The following is an 8,247-nucleotide window of genomic DNA, read 5'->3' on the forward strand; positions in this document are numbered from 1 at the left end:
TTAGAAATTATATCTATTATATCCTGCTTTGAGTCTCTTGATTCTGCCTTTTAGATAGACCTTCTTTTGTTAAAATACAACATAAAGTGATGTGGCATCTTTATAATTTGATCTAGTGAATTTGATCTAGTGAATTTGATTATTGGAGATTGGAAATACACATAATTCAGATTTCCAAATATGTTTTTATTTTGTTTGTTGGTTTAGAATGGTTTGGATGGGTTTGGTTCGGTTTGGTTGGGTTCAAAAGACTAGTGGTTAAATGTAAACTCAAGAATCAAGCTACCTGGATTCAAATACTGTTTCTGCTGTTTACTAATTATGGAACCTAAGGCAAGTTACTCTCATTTTCTTCACCTTTGTTTATGAATCTTATAAATAAGGGTAACCATAATACCTCTCTCCTACAGTTTTGAGAGAATTAAATGAGAAAAATGCATATCAGATACTGAGCAAAAATGTCTGGTACATGCTAAATACATGCTATATATTAACTATTATTGTATTAACTATAATTGTAATTGTTGCATTAATTAAACTACCTTCACAACTGGAAAATTTCCATATTACCTCAGGGGCTATCTCTAATAGAAAGGAGAACTCCAGGGAATAGATTAATTTAATTAAATCTGAAAAAAATGAGATTACTCCGAGGGTGGATTCTTTCAATTCTAGGTCACCTGAAACATAAAGGCTAGAACTAGAGCAAACAGATTAATTGCATTTTCTTCTATATTAAATCAGTCGATTGTCTTTGACACAGTGTTTCAAGGATAGAAATATTTCCCGCCAACAACTTAATTCAGGAATTGGTTTGCTCTTGAAAAGTGCCAGGATGGTATTAACGCCATATTTTTGATAATTGCAAATGTAAGGAATACCAGTTTAAAAGCCATTCGGGGAAGGTTTGACATACTTTTCAGACGACATTCTTCAATAAATAATTCTGATCCAATTTTCAATTGACACGTGTATAAATCAATCAACAAAAACCAAGGGCCAGCAAAGTACAAAGAGAATATGAAGCATTCTGGTGAGAAAGAATCAGTGAGAAAAGAGTTCAAACAGAAGGGCACCATTTGCTCATGAGAACAGCGTACTTTTCCTTCCTCATCTTGTACCACCTGCTTGTCTCCTGTGTTCTACTTACATTGGCTTCTTAGGCCTTTTGTGTTAATCTTTTTTTTTTTTTTTTTTTTTGGTCCTGTCTGAAATGCTCCTTTCTGTACTTGCCATATAAGTAGATTTTTTTTTTTTTGCCATTTCAGGGAGAAATTGCTATAATAAATATCAAATGTCAGCTACTCTGGTAAGCCATTTCAGACTACTCTGAAGAAGCTACATACTATGAGGCACTGTCTGTCATGTCCTCCTTCCTTAACATATCATTTCTATTATTACAAAATCTGTAACTACAAGTCTTGTGAATTTATTATTTGTTTGTTTATAATTTATCTATATTACTATCTTAGAAGCTTCCTGAAGACAAGCACTCTTTCTGCTTTATTCACCACTATATCTGCAGCACAAAAAAGACTTGCTGAGACAAATGACAGGAGTCCTAAAAGTAGTTGTCTCAAAGACTGGTTGAACCGTCCATCATTTTCCACTTCTCTATGATGAAAATAGTAGCAATAGGGGTCTGTTTAATTGTGCTGCTTAGGATGAAGTAAGTCCTTCATGAATAAAGAAGTACTTTAAAGATGATATTCTCATGCTGAATTCAATAATAGAGACAAATTCCAAGAGAGGAATGCAATCAGTTATGCACAGAATGGATTTTGAGAAAACAAACTGTGTGGACTTTGATTGTCTAGTAAAACTCATGATTGAAACAAAACCTTGGCTTTGGTACTTGTCTTTTAAAAGCTCAAAGGGGGACGCCTGGGTGGCTCAGTGGTTGAGCATTTGCTTCAGGGTCCTGGGATGGAGTTCCATATTAGGCTCCCTACAGGGAGCCTGCTTCTCCCTCTATCTATGTCTCTGTCTTTCTCTGTGTTTCTCATGAATAATGAATAAAACCTTTTTAAAAATAAAATAATTAAATCAGAAGGTAACAGTTGTGTTTTAGAAACATGAAATTCAAAGAAAAAATGTAAGAGATTAGTGCCAAAAATTTGGGATTGATGCACTGTGGGTCTGGATATCAGTAGTGACAAGAGGGGATTGAATGAAAGGAAAAATAATGAAAAAATCCTGTAAATAAAGACTTCTTATAACTTATCAACTGATTGTATATACATAATGAAGAATAAAAATAAACCAAGGGGCTCCTAGGTGGCTTAATTGGTTAAGCGTCTGCCTTCAGCTCAGGTCATGGCCTTGGGATCAAGTCCTGCATCGTTGGGCTCCCTGCTCAGCGGGAGCCTGCTTCTCCCTCTCCTCTGCATTTGTGCTCTGCCTCACTATCTCTGTCTCTCTCCCTCAAATAAAAAAAAATAAAATCCTTAAAAATAAATAACTAAATAAATAATAAATAAATAAAAAAATAAATAAATAAATAAACCAACCAAGTGAAGGAAAATCCTAATGTTTCATTCCTGGGAAACATGTGTATATATATGTGTACATATATATAGTTAAAGCTGTTTTATCTTTATAAACCAGTTTTATCTATATCTTTATAAAAATATAGTTGTTTTATCTTTATAGTTAAAGATATTTGTCATTTCATGAGCCTAGATGGGTACACAGTCCACAGATTTAGGAATCTTGGCTCTGCTAAGAGTTAGGTATATTTCAGGATCACCAGGTTATGATTATATATGGATTATCTCAATAACAACTTGGATTCTTTTGCTCTACAGTGTTTACTCTAGATGTGGAACTGGAGGTATTTTACTTGACTTCAACCAAAATAAGGCACTGATCTTTAGTTTTTTTAAATATTTCATTTATTTATTAGAGAGGGAGGGCATCAGTGAAGGGAAGAGCAGGAAGAGAGGGAGGAACTCTCAAGCCCACTCTCCACTGCACAAAGCACAGTGCAGAGCTCTGTCTCATGACCCTGAGATCATGATCAGAGCAAAATCAAGAGTTAGATTCTTAACCAACTAGCCACCCAAGGCGCCCCACCACTGACCTTTATTTTGCACCAAACTTAATTGAGAGTTTCAAAAAATGAAACAGATTCCATGTTGTAGCAGTTAAAAGTCAAAAATTGAACACCAAATATTCTTGGTTCTTTTTCCCCTAAGCTTAAGGCTCTTATACATACTCTACCACCCTTTCTCTTTTCTCTCCCCTTTCTCTTTTCTCTTTCTCTCCAGTCATTTGCTATTCACAAGAAACTGAATTAAAAGTTTCTAGTTTCACTCTATAAATAGTTTATCTTCATTCCTATCTGTCCCACAAAATCAACTTGACAACTATTTTAGAAAGACAGTCGAAAGGTTCATACCCTAATACTGTGGCAGACACAGAAATAAACGTACCACATAGATTCTCCCTCAAGAGAGGTCTAGCTTTCCAGCTATCACAAGTATGGTTAGCTCACAGCATTTAGTTTTTAGTGTCTTCAGGGGCCCCCAGTATTCAAGCTGAGAATTCATCCACTTGGGAAGCCAATAATTTAGCAAAATGGTTGGTGATGTTATATACAAAAAGCTAGCCATTTCCAAGTAAAGCAGAACACTTCCAATAGACAATGTTTGCTCTGGAGTTCACCATTTGGCAGCGCAAAGATTTGTCAAAAGTGTGGAATGGTCTAACAGCCCACTCTGGCTTTTCCTCCTTCCTAACTTTTTTTTTTTTTTTTTTTGGCTGCTACTTCCCCCAAATCATTTTGCACTTTTAACTTCATCTTAATACCTTCTTCCCCAAAATCAACCATTGATAATTGATGTCAAGGGTAAACTGAGAAAGCTGGGGCTATGATGAAGTCCTGCCAGAACCTGATCAGTCACCATCCAGCTGATAGTGAGGACCCTGTGCCTGGGGATTAGTAATGGGTAGAGAGCCCCTAAAACATGGGAGCTGTTAATTTTTTTTAATCTATTATCCATGATGAAATGGGATGGTATGTGAGTAAAGGTGAATACAATGCCATGATTAATATATTTGGAAAATATCATTGGAGGGAAAAGTATAAATATAAGGATAACAGAATTGGATGCTTATGGCCTTGATGTGATCAGTAATGAAAAGCTGAGGGCTATTAATAAACAATTTAAAACTATCTGAAAGCCACAAAGTATCTCACAAACAAACCTTATCTTGCTCTGAGCAAGCAGATAAAGCTAAGATTAAGCCCAGTTTTTGAAAAACAAGGTGCTGAATTTCAAACATCTTTGAATGTTTTTTTAAAGATTTTATTTATTTATTTTGAATGAGAAAGAGAGAGAGAGTAGCATAAGGAGCATGAAGTGAAGTGGGGTGGAAAGGGACAGAGGGACAAGTAGACTCTGCGCTGAGTGGAGAGCCTGTTGCAGGGCTCGATTCCAGGACCCTGGGATCAGGGCCTGTGTCAAAGGCAGGTGCTTAACTGACTGAGCTACTCAGGCACCCCTGAATGTACTATAACAGATCTTTAATACCAAACACAAAGTCGTAATTAGGAAACTGTGAGACTCTCACCCAGGATAGGGACATTTGAGAGAAATCCTAGAAGATTTTGACTCCCTAGACTTTTTTTTTTTTAATTCTGAACTTTCAGAAATGGCCTATCTTATCCCATTAAAATCTAGCACTCCTCAAATATCAGGAAATAATACAAAGGGATTTACCCCACAAGACAACGGTTGCCCACTCAGCAGCTTTGGAGAACCACCTCCTCTCTTATCCTTCAGAGCTGTTATGAGAGTTAAGTCACAGCCTAATCCATTCAGGTGTTGATATGCCTGAATAACCATAACAGACAATAGAGGATAGAATGCAAAAGGCTCTGGGAAGTAGGTATTATGTGAAGCTGTTTCAGGTACAGAAACCATTATTCAAAGTGAGGACTGGGTCCCCATATTGAAAGATGCTGCGACCTTGGCAAGGATATACTGTAACGTTTTCTCCAGGCCTTTCAAAGAGACCTATGGCCATTTGCTTAAGCCATTAGTTATCCACCATTTACTATGCAGTGGGACAAGGTGACTACACAGACATTTTGAGGACAATTGGACACAGAGTTTAAATTGACACTAACATCTGCAGAATTGAAGTGACCTTATGATTCCCCTGACAAAGTAGAGTCGTGTGGGGCCAGATAATGGATTCCTGATTAAAATACAACTTAAAATGGCCCACTTGAGTCCACATACCCACCCAGTAAAAGTCCCCCTCATAGCTGAATATTTGAAATTGACATATTTGACTGTTGGAATAATAGTTGAACTTGTGTCTTTCACTTATGTAGATAAGAGCAATCACAGTGGGGATGGTCATGAGAAAGTTTCTGAAATTACCACTGCTCTTCCTGCTAAGACAATAAAACAAACAAACAAAAATATGTATCATATACTAGAGGGAATAACTGAAATAGGTACCACACCAAAGGATCTAAAGGACGTATAAATAGTAGTCTCCATCATTATCTCTCTTTAATTTTTTTTCAGTCTGGCCCCCTAAACTCCAGAAGGATCCTGAGTCCCAGCAAGTACATATAGACCATTGTAGACTTAACCAACCAGCTCCCATGGCAGCTGCCATGCCAGATATGATATCTTTGGTAAAGCACATTAATAGATCTCAGGTACATGGTATGTGTCTACTGATTTAGTAAATATCTTCTTTGCTATTCAGTTAAGACATAGGATCAGAAACAATTCTCATTCCATTGGAGTTTCTTTTTTTTTAAGATTTTATTTATTTATTCATGAGAGGCAGAGAGAGAAAGAGAGAGAGAGAGAATGAGGCAGAAAAATAGAGGAAAAAGCAGGCTCCATGTAGGGAGCCTGACATGGGACTCCATCCTGGGAGTCCTGGGCTGAAGGCAGTGCTAAACTGCTGAGCCACCCAGGCTTCCCCTCCATTGAGGTTTCTTATGGAGCACTGGCAGAGAAAATTCTTCACCATCTGTAACTGTCTATCATGAGGTTGGTACCTTACTGTCAATGCACCAAATCATAAAGTTCTGTAGACTCAGAAAAGATCATTGTTAAGATAGAATGTATACAGAAGCAATCAGGGAAAGGGCCAGAGGGTAGAATAAGCTTCATGAGAAAGTAACCCAGGTCCCTAATCCTCCCACTACAGTTGTACCAATTCTCCTCCTCCAGCTCATACCTATGACCATTTGGTGGAATAGTGTACCAACCGCTCTAAAAAGAGTACAGTTCCAAAGCTTGTTTTATATATTGGCTAGGACTTTATGTTGAAAGCTAAAAAGAATGGTAGCTCTGTTAGAGCCTCACTCACTCAAGATTAGGCTTTAACATAGTCATAATGCATGAACACTTGGATATTTACTTTGCACAGCAAGGGAATTAACCTGTGACCATAATGTATACAGATTAATGGGCAGTGACAAATTGGATCAGCTGGTCCAGGACTTGGAAGGAAAAAGATTGGAAGATTGGTTATAAGGAGGTCTAGAATTAAGGCATGTGGATGGACATATGAGAATGATCATAAAGTGTGCATGCCTTCCAGAAAAGATGCACTAGAGGTAAGGTACTGAGCTTCCAAATGGAAGTGGTACTCAACAAGTTGATGTTAGTGGAGGCAGAACTATCAGGAGCTACCATGGTACTACTATAATGGGTTATAAAAGAGCAATGATGACAAGGACAAAAGCTCTGCATGAATTCCTACCTACTTCAATGTGTCCAACTACTGTTACCACTACTCCTGAATCTCCTCAATGCCTATGACAAAGACAAGTGCTTACCTCCAATATGGCATTATTCCTCAAGCAGACCAAATGGCCACTTGTTCCAAGACGATGGTATTGGCTCCTTCTATTGGATCAGGCATGTGGTTTGTTTACACAGGAATGGACACCTAGTTTAAGTCGGGGTTGTCTTTGCTTCTACTGAGCTTCAGGCAGATCCGCTCTTCCGGTGCTTACAGGATGTCTGATCTACGGATGTGTAATCTCCAGGCAGCTTCTAACCATAGGATTCACTGGTTGTTTTAATACGTACTGTATCACGCAGCTGCTGCTGCTGACCTAGCAGATAGAATGGCATGCTGAGGGAAAAACTAAGGCACCAACTTTGAAGCAATATCCTGCAAGAATGTGGTACCACACCATCCTCCAGCTTTACATGCATTAAATCAAAGACATTTATATGAGAGGAGGCCACTTATGCTGTTAAACATTCTAATGGACAAGACAATGTCTTAAACAAATGATTATGTAATTCCAAATGTCAATTGGACCAAGATTGAGAAAATCTCCCACTCGTGATACAAAGATAAAACAAGGTCCCAGGCCGCAAGAACTCTGCTGTGCAGGCTAACTGGCATTGGTAAAATCAGGTCAGGGTAAAAATTTAGGATCATGTTATCCTATTTCCTGTTCCTTTTTTATAGTTGAACTGCTTTGACACTATTCATTTCAACTCGAACTTAAAATACAGTAATTTGGAAGCAGCCTCCAATATTCTGGCAGATAACATCAGAGTTTCTCTACCATTTCAGAATGAATAAAATCTGTCATGCTAACTTACCAGTGCAAGTTCAAAAGAAAAAGAAAAGGAGGTTTTTAAATGGGAAACTTGTAAAAATGTGAGAAGTTTTCCTTGCTGAATAAACTTGAAAACCATTGTCTGACATTCATTTTCACAACTATGGAAAGTGAAACTCCCTTCTGACTTTTAAGGTAAATTAAATATAGGATTATGAAGACAAGATGGAAAGATTAAAGAATTTTTTTCTCATAAGACATATGTTCCCTTCTGAATAGTGTATGTGTTGTCAGAACCATTTCTCGCCTATATTTGCTAGAGAAAATCACCTAAATGGGAAAAAACAGGAATAAATAATCAAAAAAAATCTATAAACATCAAAATCCTACTCTTTAATGTATAATCTTTGCTCTGATAATATTTTCCTATTTTCTTAATTATTGTTAAGCAATTAGTAAATACATAGTAGGAAATAGATCTGGTAAAAATAATTGCTTTAGTGATTTCACAGATAGTTAGAATATCTAACACTCTTGGTGATACTATCTTTTCTATACCAACACATCATCTATACTATACCAAGATGTGTAGTATATGTAATTTAGAGTGTCTCCTAATCTTAGCTGCAGCGTATGAAATAATAAAGTTTAATGCCACAGGGATTGTGTCTAAATGTACAGTGTATAGT

Source organism: Nyctereutes procyonoides, unplaced genomic scaffold (genome assembly GCF_905146905.1).
Source record: "Nyctereutes procyonoides isolate TBG_1078 unplaced genomic scaffold, NYPRO_anot_genome, whole genome shotgun sequence".
In the NCBI taxonomy this organism is placed as follows: Eukaryota; Metazoa; Chordata; class Mammalia; order Carnivora; family Canidae; genus Nyctereutes; species Nyctereutes procyonoides.